This window comes from Cygnus atratus, chromosome 1 (assembly GCF_013377495.2).
Source record: "Cygnus atratus isolate AKBS03 ecotype Queensland, Australia chromosome 1, CAtr_DNAZoo_HiC_assembly, whole genome shotgun sequence".
Taxonomy (NCBI): domain Eukaryota; kingdom Metazoa; phylum Chordata; class Aves; order Anseriformes; family Anatidae; genus Cygnus; species Cygnus atratus.
The window spans coordinates 12,064,391-12,085,543 of NC_066362.1; the positions used below are offsets into that span (position 1 = coordinate 12,064,391).

Consider the following 21,153-nt stretch of genomic DNA (forward strand, 5'->3'; position numbering starts at 1 on the left):
GGTGCTCCAGCCCTCTGAATTATCCTCGTGGCCCTCCTCTGGACTCATTCTAATACATCCATGGGACACCCAGAACTGAATGCAGGGCTCCAGGTGGGGTCTCACGAGAGCAGTGCAGAGGGGCACAATCGCCTCCCTCGCCCTGCTGGCCACGCTTCTGTTGATGCAGCCCAGAATCCGGTTGGCTTTCTGGGCTGCAAGCACACATTGCTGGCTCATGTTGAGATTCTTGTCAACCAACACCTCCAGGTCCTTCTCCTCAGGGTTGCTGAGGAGATCCATCCAGCCTGTATTTGTGCTTGAGATTGCCCCAGCCCAGATGCAGGACCTAGCACTTGGCCTTGTTGAACTTCATGAGGTTCACACAGGCCCACCTCTCAGGCCAGTCCAGGTCCCTCTGGATGGCGTTTCTCCCCTCCAGTATGTCGACTGCACTGCACAGCTTGGTGTCATCAGCAAACTTGACGAGGGTGCACTTGATCCCACTGTCCGTGTGACCAAGATGTGAAATAGTGCCAGTCTCAATACCAGCCCCCAAGGAGCACCACTTGTCACTGATCTCCACCTGGACCATGGAGCCATTGGCCACAAGAAGACAGGTACCAGTCCACTTTCCAGTGGATTCATTGCAGCTGATTCCTTTTGTGAGAAACACTCCATAGCCAATAACTTAGGCTCAGGCGAGGATCTCAGTGAAGTAGTAATTTATTCGCGATTGCAATGGCGGGCGCCCCACAAGCAGGAGAGCGCGCCTACTAGTTCCAAAACACAGTTTATATACTTTTGATGACAAGACCCTCCCGTTTCCCCACTGGAGTGGGTAATCCAGGTTCACAACCTATCTGATGCTTCACAGACAATGCCTGGCCTTCAGTTGCCGGCCTGTTTTTGAGGTGGTAATGTTTTCTCCCCTTATCTGGCTCGACTTAACATAGTGATTTTCACCTGATTGCTCTAAGGAGTCTGGTTGTCTGCATTTACGAGGTCACCTGCTGAGCTTTCTTATCACTATAAGCATATCTCAATACCACATTCCTTCCTTCTAAACAATGTAACACTGCAAAAACAACATTTCTATTCCCACACTTTGGAGCAGAGATGTAAGAACATGACGATGTTACTGTGAAGTCCAGGCTCTTGGATCTGAACTTTCCCTCTTCACTATTCACAGCTGCCTGGCTTAAGTCCAAATTTTGGTCCCAGTGAAGTTAGTGGGTATTTTACCAGTAATTTCACTAAGAGTAGCATTTGAGATTAGCAGAAGCATCCTTAGTGAACTTCCTATGTTCTTTTGTGTTCATCTACAGTGTTGTTGCTATATAATGTTCATAACCACCGCTGATTACCTGCATATATATTTTGTGATGTGAAACTATACCTGCCAGCCTGAAGTGAACCATAAGGTTAAACCAGTTGTATTTTCCTAATACTCTGGGACCAAAAAAGTGCTTTATTTTTACTGCAGTATGCCACTTATGTACTTTGATTCTTTGGAATAGATGGAACTGGCTAAGTGCTGGCCCTGACCTCATCCATTGACTAGAATTGATCTCCATAACATCCCTCTTGAAAGTAGGAATTTATATGCTCCTCTTAGAGCTAGAAATCCACTGAGGAGGAATCAGGGGAATCATATCTGTGTATAAAAAGAGAAGCCAGATTCTGCTCAGTAACACGTAGTGACAGGACAAGAAGCATCAGGCATGAATTAAGATATAGGAAAATCCATTTATACATAAGAAATACTTGGGGGGGGGGGGGGAGGGGCTGGACTTCAAGTGTTATTTAGAAGTCCTGACCACAAATAAAACGTGAACCATGGTAGAAGTATGACAAAGATGTAAACAAAATGGGCATGCTTTTTTCTTGATTTCTTTGTTTTATAAATGTTGTGACATTTCCACCAAGAAACAGCTGATACCAAAATGTGAAAAATTAATGGTGGATAATCTTAGCTGTACATTTCTGAAAGTCAATACATCAAGTTCTTACTTTGCCTTTCAAGCCTCAGTGGTGTTGTGTAAGAGCTTTTCTGATCATGAAAAAATATCGAAAATAGTATTAATAATTTAAAAAGAAAAAAAAACACACACACAACAAAAACAATGATGAAAATAAAACTTGCATCTGTGATGAATGTTCAGAGAGAGTCTGGGAGAGAGGACCAAAATGAATTCAAAAACAGCTACACTGTGCTGCTTGGCTCACGTCAGAGAAATTGTTCAAGTCATTTTTTTGTAATCTCACCTTGTGTTAATCATTCTTAGATGTTTTTTCTATCATTTGTTAACAATCTGTAGAAAGCATTTCTTTCCTACTGTTGGCAGCAGTGTTTTGAGTACTTGAAGGCTGTTTGCTTGTACAATGTCCTCATTACTCATCTTATTTTTAGAGTAAACTATCCTGATTGTGGTTTGTTTGTTTGTGTTTGTTTTCCCCTATCCTTTTCTTTTGTCTTATTGCTGCTGTGTGGACTCCTCCAGTGGCTGACATCTTTCTTGATGGACATCCACTAGTCATGCTTTCTGCAAGCCAGCAGAGAGACTGCTACAAGAATATAGAGTTGCATTTTTGAAGTAGAGAGAAAATTTTCAAAAAAGAACTTTCCTAAGGGCAGCTCCCTATCTAAGCCTTTTTAACTTGGAAGCTTTTCAAGTCTCTGAGATGGAAGTCAGACCCCAACCCTTGAAGTGCATGTATTTATTTGGCAGGGAGGAAAAGCTATTCTTTCGAGTCCCTAAGGAGTTAATGTGCTGTGTCAGAATCTGACTGTAGTTGATCACAGCAGTCCAATTGTGATTATTTACCTGGGCTGAATGGACTGAAAAGAGGTATATTCAATGCTATTCTCCTTGTAGGATGTTTGCCCTTTCTACAAGAGCCTGAAACCATTGACTTATATTCAGCTAGTGGATGGTGGATCCATGGCTTCTTTTGTATTATCAAATCAGTTGTTCCTCATCCTTGGGAGAATATCTAAAGTACACTGTTCTTCATTCCTGTTCATTTTCCTGCTTAGAGTCTTCTCTAAGTGATCATATTGTATAGCACATTTTCTCTCTCTCACTTTTCTCTCTCTTTTTTTTTTTTTTAACTATATTTCCGATTTGTCAAGATTTAGTTTTGCTCATCAGGATACTGGTGGCTCCTCACAGCTTGGTGTCTTCTGTAACTTTACTCTTGGTTCAGTTACGCAGGTCCTTGCTGCTTCCAACAGTTGCTGTTTTTAGGTAAGCAGAGTAATGTTGAATGAAGAGCAAACACCCATCTCTAACTTTCTGTGTATGGAAGTAGTACAGTGATGGAAAACATTTGCTATCCATGTAGTTTTCCTTTCTTCTTCAACCACATTTCTTTCCTAAATACCTATAAAACATCGGCACAGGCCTTTTGTTTACATTAAAATCTATCACTGGATGTGTAGATTTGTACTTTGAAAGGTGGTGAGTGGATTCACAGTCATATAATAATAATTTTTTCACCTTTTGTCTTGATCTGTGCAGCCATGGTGTTGCTTGCTGGGAGAAGAGAAGGCAGGAGAGAACTGCCAGTGAAGAACCCTCTGTGGTGCCTGCAGTGGTGTGGCAGGTTTCTGCAGGGGAAGGGCATGAGAGAGGGGGATAATCTGCTGCCTCCCTGGGCAGCCAGGTCAGCTGGGTCTCATTAGCTCCTGTCCTGAGAGTAAAGAAATGAGTAGAGAGGGAGAAGTAGGTGAAGGATAAGGAGTCTTAAAAGGATATATTCTTTAAACACCAACCTGGGAGCAAAATTTAGGCTATGTGTTGTGTTGTTACTTTGAAAAAAAAAAAAAGTCAGGAAATGAGTGGGTTAGGTTTGCTAATATCAGTATTTTTGTTTGTGTTGAAAGTGATGTTGATATTTTAGCTGCTTACAGTTCCCCCTGTTTGCTTTAGTTTGTTTGAAAATAGCTTGGATTTAATGAATTAGAACACCTGAAATATGTTTATCATTACAGAACGAAAATCTGTATTAAGAAAACCAGCCCAAACCTTCCTGTGTGCTCATTCTCACCATGTAGAAGAAAAATGAATTAAAGATACAGCATCCCAGAAGAAAGAGATGCAGAGGCCCTAGAGAAATATAACATCATATGCTCTGTATTTTGAATGTGATATTTTTCATGTGACCTTTAGACTCCCTTCAAAAATTGCTTTGAACCTTCTGATGAGAAGAAGGATAGAGTATGTCCAAACAATGGCTAAGGAACCACAGGGGAACAGACATTAATGTAATAAGCATTGCCTCAGTCTCGGATTCTTTTTTTTTTTCTTTTCAAACTGCCTTGTTTAATGCTGCATAAAGTACCATTAGCTCTCCCTCTAGCTTTTAGGAGTCCTACTTTGTAGGTGATGGAGCTCAGGCATTGGTAGGTCATCAGGGACTGGTGAAAATGTTGTAGGAAAGTTCAGAGGAGAGAATATACCCTCAGGACACCATCAGAAAAAGCTAGTCCTTGGCTCTAAGTTTAGTACCAACAGATTTGGAAGTAACTGTGTTTCCTTGGTATTCAAATACATCTGTAGTACCACTAGCTTGCCAGCCCGGTGTTCTGGGTGGTTCTGCAGGCGGGTGCTTCCCATGATGTCTTGGCTACATATTTTCTCCCATGACAAGATTCCACAGATGTTGCAAGCCTACATTTTAAAGTGTAGTATTAAAAGGAAAGAAAGCAGTCACCATAGCTTTTTCAGTGACTAATACTGTGTAAATAGTGTCATGGTACTGTTGGATTTATTTTTAATTATTAGACCAGCCTAGGGAAGTGCTGTCAGAGAGCAGTGATGGCCTGTCCATTGCTCATTTAGGCATAACAAAGGGCATCACTTGGAGTGAGTTGTAATGCAGATAAAGTATTGTCTGAGTTTTTTTCTACTTTACTTCTAGAAGAAATGTAATCTAGAGCTGCAACAGAATTTAATACTAGGGCAGATTCATGTGGAGTAGTAATTTCACTATACATTTCTCAGATTAGCCGTAATCTTTTGCTTACCTCCTGCTTTTATTGTTTTGGTATGTTCTTGACCAATTAGGAAATTTTAACACTGCTCTGTCAGAGATGTTGCTGTCATTGGTCTATTCCCTCTTTTACTTTTTTTTTTTTTAATTAAACTTATTTTTCTTCTGAGAAGTGTCTCTCATTATATTCACATCAGCATTGAACCCAAGAAAATTTTAGGATTTTTTTCTTTATGGACTTGTTCACATTTTGTTATTTTAGGTTTTCAGGAGGGTTACATGTATGGAAATACTCTGAAAACATAATTGGAATAAACCAAGGGGGAACAAGTAACTTACACAAAGCTTATCTTATTGTATTTACTTGCATACAGTATATCATCTTTTCTTACACTCTTTTACAGTAGTTCTGTTGTATTTTATAAGCTCACTGCTCAGTCTTCTTCAGTATTGCTGCTTTTCAGATGTGCAGTAAGATGCTGGTTATTTTTGCTGTTGCAGAGTAGAGACAGGTCACTGCAACTATAAAACCAGATTATTCTATTTGTTTGAAGGGAAGGAAATGGTGATGCAGGAGTAGTTTATATTGAGCCAGATTTGTATTTGCGGAAAGGTGTTAAAAGACAACATGAATAATTTTGCAAATTAGGAGGTCAGTAAATAGCCAGAACATGACATCTGGAGCAGGACTGCATTGCCTGAATATGGACACGTAGTGCCATTTTAGATGCCCTTGGGTACCTGAGATATCTGCAGAGAATATGTTGATATGGCACAGGAGCTAATGGACTGGAGACCCGTGCTGTTCTGGATGGGCAGCTTGGAGGCCAGGTGTCCAAGAATCATCTAAAGTAGCCCCAATGCTCTTATATATCTCAGATTGTTTCCTGTCTTGTGCCTGTATGTAATATATAATGTCTAGGTGGTAGAACCATTTTGAGTGGACAGGAAAAGGTTACATAGGAGAGAGATATGCAGAAATCTTTTAACAGTACCTTCTGAATCGGTATTAGCATCAATTTAGATGGTCCTGGGAATTCTGGATGGGAATACAACAAATTTTGGCACTCACTCCTTTCAGAGTGCCAGGATTTTCTCAAAGTGCAAAGGAGATCCCCATGCAGCTGTTAAAATATTAGAATTTAAAATGTTAATGTGTTTAATTGCAGGAAGTTCAAAGAAGGTTGGAAATGTCATGTACAACTTCTTTTTCATTATTCATAGGCAGAGCCATCTAGCTTGTCACTGCAGCCATTTTAGTGCATGTCAGCTCTAACCCCCATGAGAGAAGGCAGTTCTCATTTTGTACAGGAAAGGAATGGCAGAAAGGCTAAAATATTATTGCTCAGAGATCAGGTGAGAAGAAGGATCTGTTATTGGAGACTCTGTATGCATATAGTAAGGGTACGTTCATAAAATTACAAGTGATCAAGATAGCTTCTGCCTCAACTGAGAACCCTGTGTCTTGGAAACACTTACCACACATACATTTCTTGTTATCTGGAAATAAGTAGCAAGACACATTAGCTAATCTGCTTTCATGGCTAAAGGAAGATAGAGTTTTCATGGCTAAAGGAAGATGTTAGTTTAAACCTTCATGAAATCTTCCATTCACAGCTGTTTATAAACATATGTGCAGTGGTAGGAGCTGACAGACAATAGCTCATTTAATCACAGCCACTAGACTGTGCACTTCCAGCCCTTGGAGAAAAACAGGGATGCTGCTCTGCTTGGGGAGCTGATGAAGCCTAAGCAAGAGTCTGAAGTGCAATCCCAGCCAAATTCCCCAAGTACCAAAGATCTATAGACCCCATAGTCTTCAAGATCTAAGAAATCGCCAAAAGCTTTAGTAAAGGTTTAATTTTTCAGCATTAGCAATGCAAATGCCATGATGTGTTTTCAAGGTAGTCTAGAACGCAAAGATTTTTCACTAAGCTCAGAAAAATATAATGGAAATCAAAATACATTCTCTAAGAAAATGAATAATATGGTCTTACAGTCCATGTATATTATCCTTTAATTTCTTCCCTTTTAGTCTCAAATTTATTTTCCTAAACTACCTGATTCTGCTTTCTCGAGTACTGAGAACTGGGAAGTATACAAATAAATATTTTCATATCTGTGAGCGAGTAGATGAGGACATATGTACTGGAGTTTGTTCCTGTGATGCAGTTGTCTTTTCTGTGAAGACACTGTCACAGTCTTTCTTCTCAGAAGTTGTATAGGGTTATCACAGATTTTTAAATACTTTTTCAAAGGACAATTTTGCAATAACAGGTCAGAAATAGAAAGACAGTCTCATGTGAAAAGCATGTGTGTGCCCTAATGCTGACAACTTTATCTTTTTTTTTCCCACTTAGATTTGCTTCATTCAGTACTTAAGTAAGTCAAACACTTTTTAAAAGTCCATCATTTCATGATTTCTATTTGGATGAGAAAGTACTATTACTCATTGGCAGTAGCTAGCATATTTTTTATTACTGACTGCGGTTGTAGTGGAAGAAACTTGGCATCTATCCACAGGTTTTTATCTACAGCTATCTACAAGTTCCCTTCAATTCATAAAAGTGCTGGGAAAAAATGCAAAGAAAATATTCACAGATATTTGCTCAAATGAAAGTAAAGCATGTACTTCGACCTCAGCCATGCTTTTATTGTGATAATGCCATATCAATATTCTAGCGCAAAAATTAAACACAGAGATGTGCCTTCACTCAAGTTCTGGTCTTTAAACTTATTAATTCTCAGAAAAAAAGGATCAGCCCTGCCTTCCCATTACTCATCCCATTACCTAATCTAATGCAGAAGGTGTGACCCTCTTTAGTTAACCTGCAGTGAGTTACATGCCAGGAGTTGCCTGTAATTCATCAACTTAGGAGCGTTTCCAACATGTAACTTAAACAGGGACCTCTACAGCTCTTCTTGTTTGCATTAAATTTTAGAGAACATGAAAATCATAGACGTTGCTTGTATAGATGCAAAAAGATTTCAAATGAATAATGAAAATATTGTTTTCTTTAGCTCTTGCTGAAGGTTTTGCTGCTTTCTGAATGCTTAGCAATGTTCTTTAAGAATTTGAAAATATGTTAGTGGAGCTCATCAGATGTTGACATGGATAATGTGATATCTTCAAATATCAAATAAGCGAGCAGATATGTGTTGTAAATTTAAAACAAATCTTTGCTATTCCTCATGAAATAGCCAAATACTGATGCTTCTAGCTGTGGACAAAGGGCTGCAGAAAAGTGAGCAAAATTCTTGCCTGCTTACCTTGAAATTAATTACAAATGAATTATATGCAAAATTAAGTACACAAAGTCTCGGTTTCTCCCTCCCTTTCTCTTTTCCTGTCATTATTTTTAACATTATATTGCACCTCCCTTTGCTCTGTAATCCCCTGAAACATTTCACAGTCCTGATTTTCACATTCCAGCTCTACAATTTTCCTGTGCCCAGTCAGCTCTGTGTTGTTTATAATCTTTCCTGCTTTCATGCACATCTTTATCTCTCTACATCCCCTTATCTGTTCCCTCCAAAATCTCCTTATCCTAGATCCAGAATATACCCTAACCTTACTCATGCTCCAATCTCCTTCCCCTTGCTTTGATGATGTGCATGTCTTTCAGTTGTCCATTCCAACTTGTAGGTCAGATGTTTATCCCTTCTGATTGCTTTTTCTATGCTGCAGCTGTTTCTGCACCACTTTGGTGCAGCATGGTCAGAAAAGCTCAAACAGTTAGTGAATATCTGTTAGTATAGATTAGGATGTGAAAATACCTTGTTTTGCCACTTTCTACTTATTCATCAAATTAATATGCTGTAAATCATTGCAGGAAGCTGAAGAAAACTTCAAACTTGACTCTATAAAACCTATGAAAAATTCTCATTATCTTTACAGTAGCAGATGGATCACATCCATTATTGTTGTTACCTTCATTAACTAGCTGTAGACTATGAAAGTTCATAAGGACTCTAAAAGAATATTAATCTTCTAAGCCTAATCCCTTTAAGGGGGACTATTTAATAGTCTGAAATCTCTGTGTCAGTACTAGCAGTAATATTCTTTGTTATGTAAAACACACTGTAGTTCCAGGTTTCTGTGAAGTGCCCTCAGCAAGAGCTCCAACCCAGGACCTCCTGACTTGCTTCCATAGCTGGGAGATGTGCCTTTACCTGGTACTGCAATAGTCGTTGCCTTTTACACTACATTAGTTCACAGGCATAAGTGGCTATCTAACATGCATTGATGTGTGTCCTAGTCTTTTGGCTGTTTTCTTGCTTTACTGTACTAAGTATGAAGAATATTTTGGGAGAGAGTGCTAAAACTACATATCTTACCTGAAAGAAAGATGGTGTTGAGCTGAAACAGTCAATTGGTAGGGAGAGCACTCTGCCTTAGGTGAGGAAAGGTGTGCTGAGTTTATCAAATTTGAGTTTATCTTAAAATAAATTAACATAACAGAGTTGCAGATCTTTCATGTGAGACTGGATCCTGGGCCATGTCCTGGCAGTAAAGAGCAGTACAAAGGTGCATATGGAGTTGAAAGGTGCTGAGGCTTTACCTTTCAGCCTCACTCCTCCCACGCAGCCTTCTCAACAGAGAAGTGGCACTGCCTGAGTGATGCTTGGGAAAAATGTTTTTTTCAAGCTGAATAGTAGGAATCTGTTCTCTTGGAGATGAGCAGTTTAATGCATGCACACACACACAGCACTTCCGATAAAAATAATATTGTTTAGATACTGAGTAGGATGTCCAAAAAAATCAGAAACCTTACTGATGTAGACATACAAACATCTCATGTCCTGGAATGCCTTTGTAAGTGAATTTTACTTCTCTTTTCCACCCTGTCCTTAGCTGTTTATTTGTGTTATTCAACATCTATTGCACTTTATCACAGTGAATTTCAGCAACAGGGAGAATGATTGCATTCCATTTACATATTTGTTTTCAGTTCAGTTATGAATGGAGCAGGACTGAAATGTGAAAATACTGGAGGAATACTAAACAAACCAAAAAGCAACAACTGCACTACTCCTGTGTGTAACAATAAGTGAAATATGTTGGATCTGTGTTTCTTATTTTGACTGTTTTGATCAGAGGGGTGATTACTATGAAAAATATTCTTATCAATCCTAATAAACAAAGAGTCAAAACTGCATTGCATTTAGTCAGTTTTAGAAAGAAGAGGAAAATTTTGCATAGAATAGACCAGACATGACATGAAGATGTCACAAGTCAAGCTGATGCTTTAGACTCTTGTCAAAAACTGAAATTGAAGAGATTTTTTTAGATCACTGAGATTCAGTGAGTAATTCAGTGAAAGCTTTACTCAACAGCTTCTGAAAAGATATCAACCGGAATATGATTGGATTTGGGTAAGCCAAAACTGAGTTTGTACTTTTTTTGCAAAGTTAGAGCTCTATGGGACTTCCTTATGATTTCTTTAGAGAGGAAGTTTCCTTTTTTAACATTCAGGAGAACTGAAATTTTACATAAAGTCTTAGAGGTCCCAAAAGGATCAAATAGTCAATGGTCTAGTACAAGTCAGTTTTTTTTTCTTTAGTATAAAAAGGCTTATGACTCATAGCATGCATGAGGAAGAAAAGTATACAGGGAAGAAGAGCAAAGGCTAAGCTTGTCTTCTGCAGATGGGACAGTATTTGGAATAGGTGGTGAAAAAGAACTTGCAAAATGTCTAAGGTGCTCAGGGAAGGTATGGATGTCCTATTACACAAAATAAAAGAAAAAATCAAGTAGATAAGACAGTGAAGGGAACAAAGTTATTTTTTTTTTTGCAGCCTCATTGATTTGGAAGGAGCCAAGGCTGTTATTCTGGAGCTGTTCTGCACAGAAGCAAAGGATCCGCCTCAACTCAAGGTGGCAGTAGACAAGGTTGTAGAAGAATAAGATAGGAGAGAACATGCTTCCGTTGATAAAAGCAGTCAGAAAAAGGGAGAGGAATAATGATTTTCATATGATAGGGTATTCATTGATAGAGTTAAAAAACAAATGTTATTCAACCTGATTATGAATCATCTGGAAAATGATGGTAAAACTTGCTGATGATAGTAAATTATTTTGTATCGCAAAGACAAAGGCCAACTGGAAAAGCTGAAGAAGTCATTCACAACAGTGAATAATGGGGAAACCCAATGGCAGGGGACAGGATGTTCAGTATTGAAAAATGCAAAGTGTTGCAGATGAGAGAGAAAAGCATTCCCTACTTTTGGCTCAGCATTTAGCACTGGGATAGTGTCATTCTGGTTTCTATGCTTTATGAAACATCCAGGATGCTTGATGCCTTTTTTTTTTTTTTTCTTTCTTCTTTTTTTCCTTAATAATTTGGGATCTGAAGTTACCAGCTGGTGGTTTTCCCTAAAAATAGTTTTACTACGAGCATAGTATGTGTATTTCCTATCACTGATTTTGTAAAGGTACATTACTAGTGGTACAAAATAGGAGTAATTTAGTCTTGGATACTAGAACTACACACACACACAAAAAGATGAATGGGGTGTATACATACTATGTAGACAGCTTTCCTTTTGTTGCTTTGGGCAACCATATAGTTAAGTGATAATGTTCCTGGAGATTGAGTCTGTGAAGCAATAAATGGCTTTTATAGTTGATTAAATGCTGAAGTGCAGCTGGAGATACAAAAGCCATCTCAAGCAGTAAGTATGTTATTGCCATTATGGAAAGATAAAAGGAGAACATCATGGGAATAGGAATCTTTAAAATTTGGAGGCTGGCGGAAGAACAGAAAGGATAATATTTTCATGAAAAATATTTGCAGGGTAGATGTAAACCAATACTGTTAGTCTATAACCTTTGCATTTGCAAATAAAACAAGATCCATAATATATAATTAAACACTGTTAACATAATCCATAAAATGTTAAAGACAAGGATGTGATGACACTTAAATCTGAGCTGGTTTGTATCTGAATTAGGCTCTGTACTTCTTGAAATAAGCATTAAGAATGAAGACTCGTAGATTTTGCAGCAAGAGTAGTTTTGCACAATTTTCTTAAATTTGTGCTAGTTCCAAATGACGTTGGGTTTGGAAGCTAGCATGTTAATTTGTCTTTATAAGCTCTGGCCTCCTAAGACATCTCCTTCCTCCTGGCAAATATATTTTATATCTACCAGAGGTTTGGAAGAGAAGGAACTGTGTAAAGAAAAGAGTAGGAGTGGGCCAAGACTCGAGTTCTGACTTGAGTTAAGGAGACACAAGTCCTGCAGCAACTGAATGTATTAATTTCTGGTTCAAACCCACAGCAGAAATGAGGTTCCAGCTCTTTTTCCAAGAGGACATATACCAAGCCTGTTCACTGTAATGAACAGAGGCTTCTTGTGTTGGTGCTGTAGCTGGTACCCTAGTGACAGGGTGGTCGTTCCTGCTCTACAGTCTTAGGCTTCAAGGAAAAAACAATAATGCATTACGCCAGCAGCTGAATGTCATGAAACAGTGTCCTTTACCTCAGATATCTGAAGTGATTCATTTCTCACCCTCTGATTCAGTGAAAGACATAAGAAAAGTGGTACCACATCGTAAGTAGTGTTGAAAATGATCAAAAGTGCTCAAAGTGTCTGAAATAAATCCTCCTAAGTAATTACGTAAAAACTATCTTCACTTTTGAGCAAGCTCTTCAGGACTGTGCAAGCAAGTACATCAGCATATGAACTGAAGGGTGATCATGCTTCCTTTGTCCCAGACCAGTTCACTCATTGGAATTATTTTATCAAGAAACGGACTTGGGTGAACACTGGAGTACTAGGAATTTGAATTTTGAGCATGGAGTCGTAGCACTTGCAGGACTGATTTTATGTCAGATTTACTCAGCCGTGGCCTGATCTCAGACTTCCTTTTGAAGGCCAAGCTTCCAACAATGACAATCCAGTGTATGTGTCCCTAAACTCAAGACCTAAAGGTTAGCCAATGAACGAACATTGTGCCAAGCAGAGCTGCTTGTTCTTGGCTTCTGCATTGCCTGACATGCAGGGAGGTCTCCAGGGCTACAGCTCCTAAATCATACATTTAGATTAACAGATGTGTCTCTTTTCCACTTATTTTAAGAGTCATGAAAAATAGTACAGTCATGAGGGCCCAGTCTGTTCCCATTAAGTCAACAAAAGTTTTTTCAGTGCTTAAATGGAAGCAGACATGAGTCCGATACAAAAACACCCTGACACCAGAAAAGCAAACTGAAAAAGCTCAATGTAACCAGGTTTGCCTTGGGTATTGTCCTTATGTTGGGACATCTACAAGCTAATGTTTCCTGTAGACACCACAGATTTAGCTTTAACTACACAATGAATTTGGAATTTATTTATTTTGAATAACTTTAGAAAACAGTTATTTTAATTAGGCCTTGTATATATATATCTGTGATGCATACAGTGGAGATAGGAACATGGTTGTTCATGATAGCTATCTTTCTGTAATGTGATCCTGATGAATGAAAACTCCCAGGGACCAAAATGTCAGTCTTTACTCTGAACTACAGCTTGCTGTGTCTCTTTTTTTTTCAGCCATTTGTCTAATTTCTTGCCTTGTTTCATTAAAGAATTTTGAATGTCACTGGGAGGAAAGAAGTCTTCATACTGCATTACCTTTTTATATATAAATGACAGTATTTATGCCCATGTTATTTTATTTTCCTTTCCTTAAAGTCACAGAAGAAAAAATGTATCTGCACTTTCCTCATGTAAGTTGCCTTCAGTCAGCCCTTGAACTGGTTGCAGTTCTTAACTGGAACCTTTAACTGCATCAAATTATTATAGCAACATGGATTCAGTCAGGTGGGAAAGGTCTCAGGAGGACATCTGCTTAAAGCAGAAGTGACACTGAATTCCGAGCAGGTTGCTCAGGGATTTGTCCAAATGGGTCTTCGAAACCTCCAAGGACGGTGATTTAGGAGCCTCTCTGGGACACCTGTTCCAGTGCTTAATTATCTTCACAGCAATTTTATTTTTACTTATACTCACTAGGGTCCCCTGTTTGAAGTCATGCCTGTCATTTCTTTCTTCTGCACTTCAGTGGAGAGCCTGGGTCTTCTTGGTGACTCTTTTGTTAGGTATTGACAAGCTGCAGTAGCTACTCCTGCAGTAACTCTTCTAGGGTCTAAAAACCCCTGGTCCCTTAGGCTGACCTCATTGGCATGTGCTTATACGATTAGGTATATTATGTCACACCTACACAATCCTGAGCACATAATTAATTGATTTATTTTTTTTTTTTTTTCCCCTGAGGTCAGATAATTTCTAGTATTATTTATTACAAATTTGAATTTCTTTTCAAAGTGGTAACTAAGAAATGGCTTGTAGCTATAAAACGGTCATGGAGAACGTCTATCTGAAATTACATGAACCCATAATTATATTTTCAGTCAATAGAGTGCATTATAATTGTGTGCTTATCTCAAGAAATGCTGACGCATACCTTTATATTCCATGTGCTTTAATCGTTAAATATCAAATCATATCTCTGTCTAGGGAACTGATATGTTACTTCAGGCTGCTTTCACAAAGGTGTATTAATGTAGGGCACATAGAAACGTACTTTATGGAACAAGGCAAGAGTGTTGCACATCTACCTTCTGGTACACACACCAAGATCTTCTCTTGCTTCAGTTATGTTATGCCAATCCTATGGCCAGCTTAAGAGGCAGAGCCACATGCAAAGGTAGCCCACACAAGAAATTTTGATTTTATTACTAGATAATTACCTCTATCACCTAAATGAGGCACAAAAGGTCTTGCGTTTATTACTACATCATTTACAGAAATCTCAGGAGAAAGCCTTGTGGATTTTCATTTTCAAATAAATTGAGTGTGATGTCAAGTCAGTGTTCCAATGTGCATGAGTGAGATAGATCAGAGATTTCTCAACAGGCCTCATTCCTGTACCATTTTTATAAGCTGTTGGGAGCTGATGAAATAATGAAGCTCATTCTGGACCCTCTTTTGAGATTAAATTATATCCTTTTCTTCCTTTTTTTTTTTTTTTTTTTTTTTTAAGTTGCCAATGTGTGTAGGTGTATGACTTTGATAGCTATCCATGATATTTTTGTAATTGGTAAATGAAAGTGTGAACAAAGTCATTTACCTCTTTTCTTTTTTTATGGCTAGTGTCCTGGTTTCAGCTGGGATAGAGTTAATTTTCTTCCTATTAACTGGTATGGTGCTGTGTTTTGGATTTAGGATGAGAACAGTGGTGATAACACACCAATGTTTTAGTGTTGCAGAGCAGGGCTCACACAGAGCCAAGGACTTTTCAGCTTCTCGTGCTGCCCTGCCAGTGAGGTACCTGGGAGTGCACAAGGAGCTGGGAGGGGCCAAAAGCAGGACAGGAGACCCAGACTGGCCAAATGGAGGCTCCATGCCATGTGGTGGCATGCTGGACAATAAAACTGGTGAGGGGAGTTGTCCAGGGGAGGGCTGCCACTGCTCAGGGTCAGGCTGGGCATCAGTCAGCTGGTGGTGAGCAATTGCATTGTGCATCACTTGCTTTGTATATTCTATTATTATTCTATTATTATTATTATTAATTATCCTTTCATTTTCTGCCCTATTAAACTGTCTTTATCTCAACCCACTAGTTTTACCTTTCTTCTAATTCTCTCCCCCATCCCTCTGGGAGAGGGAGTGAGCGGATGGCTGTGTGGTGCTAAGCTGCCTGCTGGGTTAACCCACAACAGTTAGAATTTGAAGCAAGGTAGTGTTTTCACTTTTCAGCAAACAACATGAAATGTTCCTATCATAACCCATATTTCACTAGAGTTACTGTGGCTTGCAGGACTTCAAAAAACTCAAAGTTACAAAGTTTTTACATTTTATGAGGAGCTAAATTAAAACAAAGAAACAAAAAATAAAGACACACACAAAACAAAACAAGACAAAAACACACCACTGATGATCATGCTTTTTTCCACACAAAGTTGACATCTGATTCCTAGCAAAACAGAATTATCTGGTTTTGTGTTTCTGACATGGAAGCAACTGTTAAGTAGGAGAAGCTGCTAGAGATGAATGGAAAGTAGTGCAAGATAAATGTGATTTTAAAAGCTATCTGAAGGAGTGGGATCTTCCAGGTTCCTATCCATGGAAACTGAAGGCAATTGATGGGCATACGAATGAGATATCCATAGTTGCGTGAAATAGATGTAGATGTATTACATGTAGGACATGGGATTGAAGTGATTCAGGCTCTGTACGGTTCTAATATGAAGGTGCATGTTTCTGGATAAACATAATTTGCATTTATGTAAAGAAGGGAAAAGTCTATGAAGTGCAGATTTGTAGCACTTGATGACTGTTAGTCATGCATTTGATACAGCAAATAATTTTCCAACTTGATGCAAGCGTGAATCCTTGTTCTCCTCTATTGTTTCCAGTGGTACTATGGTAGGCGTTTTTGTCATTAGCTGGCATATTGCTGTTTTGTAAACACAGATGTGTGCAGCAAGGAGTTTAGTGGCAGTGAGAAAGGAGCAATATCTCACCTGCTTTTGTCAATATTATTATTATTTATTATTTTTATAGCCCCCAAAAGTGTGCTGGGTGCTTGGAGGAGCTGTTAGAGCAATTTAATGCTTCTTGTAATCCTCCAATAACCAGGGATTTTTTTATACACATATTTAGCTTTATGTAGATAATTTTACAAGATACTTTGTAAGCAATTAGCTAACAGCTCTGTCTCACCACTGTGTGTAGAGCCCTGCTGACTTTTCCTCCTTTCTTGTTCTTTTCATGTCACAAGGGAGTCTGTGACAATATTTTTTTATTGTCATGGTGCTTTATACCTAAATGCAATAGTTGGTTTGTACTAATTGCAATGAAATTATAGACCCTGGTCATCTTTAGTCATGACTGTATGTATGAAACCCATAGACATACCTAGAGAGACCAGCAAATGTCCACAGATGTTCCTATGAGTCCATGATTGCCTACTTGAGCTGTACCTTGAGGAGAGTTTTTTTTTTTTTTTTTTTTTAAAGAGAACGAGGGTGCTTAGTTCATTTTGCTCAGAGTTGGCTCTTATTCTTTTATAGCCAAGTCTCTACATTTGGAACTATTGCCAGTTAATTGCAATGGTTTGTAACCTGAAAAGATCTGTTGCATCATGGCTGAGCACCTCTGCTTCATTTGTATGGCTGCTCAATGCTTTAGACATGGTCTAGGCAAGTATTTGCACTTGCTGCACGACTGTGTACATCCCTGTTAGCCTGAATGCAGAATATTTCTTGCCTACAACACAATTCAGAACTAGTTCTCACATACGGTACAATTCCATTGCATTTGGCTTTACCACCCAGTTAAATTTGGTTTAGAATATGTAATATTATGTTATATGTAGCAAATAATTTTTACTATCTTAATATGTTTTTATGCTTGGAACATTCTGTCTTTTTTCCTTATTCATAATTTTTGATAGAGCTTCATCATTAAATCAAATGAGAACGCTTTTACGTATAATATTGAATCGTGCATGGTTAAGTCTGAAGCCATCAAGAACATGCAAAGCAAATGGGCTGTGACCCTCACTTGTCATTCTTAAGCAGACCAGAACGACTTCATAATTATAGTTTAACTTTTTCTTTCATTTGCATTGACTATGAATGAACTGGAATGAAGAGCAAATGCTACTAGTTTTATTAAGAATAGAAGTTATATTGAACATCCAAGTGGAGTGCTGGAAGGTGAGTTTGTTAGTCAGTTTGGGAGTATTATATCTGACATTGCAATAGCAAAACAGCATTAACTTTAAGTGCTGTTTTGAATAGACATGTACTCTTCCTATTTGTATAAGAGTTTTTAGAAGCAAGTGTGTACTAGGAGCAAATAAATTTAAACTCTAAAGAATGTGCTTCTGTATTTAAAGGGTAGACAGAATTCATAAGCTATTGAAAGCAGCCTATTAATTGGAGACAGTTCCATTATCTAAAAAATAAAAATAAAAAAATGGGGGGTGGGTGGCGGTTCAGTGCTGATTCCATTTATGTGCTGAAATAAAATCACTTCGATAGAGATTTGTTCAGGCAGCAGCTAAAGGCAGATTGAAAGTTGTTCTAGAAACAAGTGTGTGGTTTTGATTTTGTATTATTATTTTTTAAATGAAGGTTTTTAATGTCAGGAGTATTATATTAGTATTTTTAATTTCAGTTAGAGAAAGACTGTGTGTGTTTGTGAGTGGATGCATCCTCTTGGCATTCATCAGTATTTCTCTGGAGCAGGAATTACAGCAGTTTGTATAAAAGATATGTGAGATCTTTTAACACTGTATTTTGTGAATGTCCAGAGAGTACAAAGTTTCAGTATCTGTTTCTAATGATAAAGATATTTTAGAGTATCCTTCATCCTGACACATCCCAGAGAGCCCTGCAGGTTGAAGCTCAGATCTGCATACCTACAGGTATTTCTTACAGCCACCTACCGACTTGCAGGTGAAATAGAAACTGCATATTATTACTTTGCAACAGCAGGAAACTGCATCAGAGAGGAAGAGGGAAATCACTTTTTAAATTATCTGCCCGTCTTAAGGTTTGCTGAAGTATCCCTCTGTATTTTAATTTCTAAGTTCTCCTCAGGTCTATCAGACTTGCCTAAAAAATCTTGGGGATTGTTTAATACCTCTGTGTTCTACATGGTAGCACCTGTTTTTCCATTTTCCTGTTTATAGGAGATTGTGTTTTGACAAAATATACATAAATAAAAGCTCTTTCAGAGCCCTCAGCAGTGTATACTCCATCGGAGCTCAGTTCAAACAGAGCAGATAAGTGGGGTGATTGAAGTTAGAAAATGACCTGAGCATAACTGAATGAACATAGTAAATTCAGAAACTTATTCTGCCAGCAGATAATTAATTGATTTGTCCATAAAACCTTACTATGGAAATGGCAAGAGCTTTCACAGTGGTGTAAAGCAGCTGTGTAGCAGTGGCAAATGCCCAAGAGCTGCAGGCTGCAGGTGGACGCTGAGCCCCAGCCTCCCTCCAGCCATCTTCACGCCCCCACTCTGGGCAGGCAGGGTCTTGTTTCCACAAATTAGCAACAGCTGTGGGAATTTACTTCTGCCTTTGGAGGGCAAAGGTCTTGCCATAACACAACATCAGTAGCCTTCAGAGGAAATGTCTAGATTTTTGCCATTTTGTTTCTGTCAGAAATAGAGAAAATAATACTGTTGAAATCTATTAAATTGAATCCTTGAATTTAAAAGGTCTTGAGATTCATTTAGTTATTGAAGCTTGCAGAATATCCTTTTTTTTTTTTTTTTCTCTGTTTAAACTGCGTGGACTTAGGAATTGTTTGCACTTTCAAGTGTAAAGGTTGTCCTGGGTAATTTGAAACTTCAGGCATAAATTGCTACATTGCTATAATCTTCCAAACATGAATTGATGCAGCTCCGACTTCCTGAGGGTTCAGCACTTCTACTGTAGAAAACTTTCCCAATCAACAAAAGAAGGAAACTGCCAATACTTTGGCGAGATTTGTTATTGCTACCTGGAAGTCTGGAGGACGAAGTTGATGTGATCTGCGAGCATAAGTACATGAATGTTCCAGGGGAAAAAAACAGCATGTGGATAGTTGGTAGCTAGGAAATGCTTCTGAGCCTCAAATAATGCTTTAGTGGGAAAAATGTGCCTGACGTCTTGTTCAGTAACCTGGTCTCTGTATACATTCAGTAGACTGATTAGTTGGAATTCCTCAACTGAGATGTTATCTAGGCTCATACATTTATTTGTTAACTTCATAACATAAAACAAAACAAACCAGACTGCTTAACTGAGGAAAAAAAAATAATAATAATACTATGAATCTACCATTCTAGTTACAGTTTTTCTTTGCCCTTGTTCCCTTGGTGATTCTTTGTAAACAGAGAGAGCAAAAATGGTGGGAAGATAATGTAATTCATCTTCATAAACATAATTCCTGCCTTCATGTTGGTCCAAGTCTCCAGGAGAGCATTCTGGATAAGCCAACTGTTACATGTAGCATATATTTTATATTTTTCTTGAAACAACAATGGCAATGCAGACTTAAAAAATATTAGGAATTTTAGGCACTATGTGTTCTGAATGAGCATAAGACTAAAGGAACAAAATCAGTACTAGTCAATACTGATAGTTCCTTTCACCTCTCCTTTTGGATCTGCAACACAGGGCATGCAAGGGCAAAGGTAGAGATAATGCATATGTTTTGGGGAAAAATTTAGGAAAAGAGGATCAAAGCATTAAGTAGCAATTTTGTGTTAAAAAGCAGACCCATTTTACAAATTTCTTTTCTTTTTTTAGTCAGAAAAATATAGCAGCATTAGTCTAGACTAAAACCCTTTAATGTTTTTTGTGGATGAATACATTATTTTTGAATGAGAAAATCGATGCATTGTTGATGTGCTAGATAAGGATTTATGCATATAAAAATTGTTCTTGATGGATTAATTTTCAAGATAAAGGTGCCACTGTTTGCAATAGTATATGACATATTTTTGTAATGATTTCAAATGACTGAAATCACTGCTTTTGGAAAAAAAAATATTTCCTGTGAGTACAAATGTACAATATGTTCTTTCCCTTTTTAGGAGTTAACCGTTACCTTCTATTACAGCATATTCATAGAACTGTGAGATGGCAGTCACATTTGTCACATGTGTGACAAACCTAAGTTATATTTCAGAAGGAGTTTCTTGGCTTCTTGAATCTAAATGCTTTGTGAGAAATACAAGGTGTATATCTTCCAAGCCTGTTATTATGTGTTATTGTCTATTCAGTGTCTCTGTTAATCCTGAAAAAAAAATATTTCTATTCTGGTAAGGATGTGATACACTGCTACTGAAGTGAATGGTGAGAGTCCATTAGATTTTAATGGACTTGGGGTCATGTTGGCGGTGAGAAAGTATATTCTGGAATTGATAGCCTTGTTGCCTCTTGGTCATTTCAATTTAAACTTTGGAATTGGAAAAGATGAATCATGTAAAACCCATTTATAATCAGAGATTTTATTTCATTGCAGTTATTGAGCACAACAGAAGTACACGTCCTAATTTCATCTCTCCCATCAAGGTTTACAAGCTGTTCCAGTACTGAATAACTTACAGAAGTGAAAAAGCAACCAATTTCTTTTCTCTTCTTTTATGAGTTCTGTAATCCACTCTAATCCATTCTAAAAATGTGA

At 38.1% G+C, this 21,153-nt stretch overlaps 1 protein-coding gene across 3 annotated transcripts in view; it reads left to right on the top strand.

Moving 5' to 3' along the window:
• Nucleotides 1–21,153, top strand: part of MAGI2 (membrane associated guanylate kinase, WW and PDZ domain containing 2) — a 776,112-nt gene that overhangs the window by 155,780 nt on the left and 599,179 nt on the right. The gene's annotated exons all lie outside the window — the stretch shown is intronic.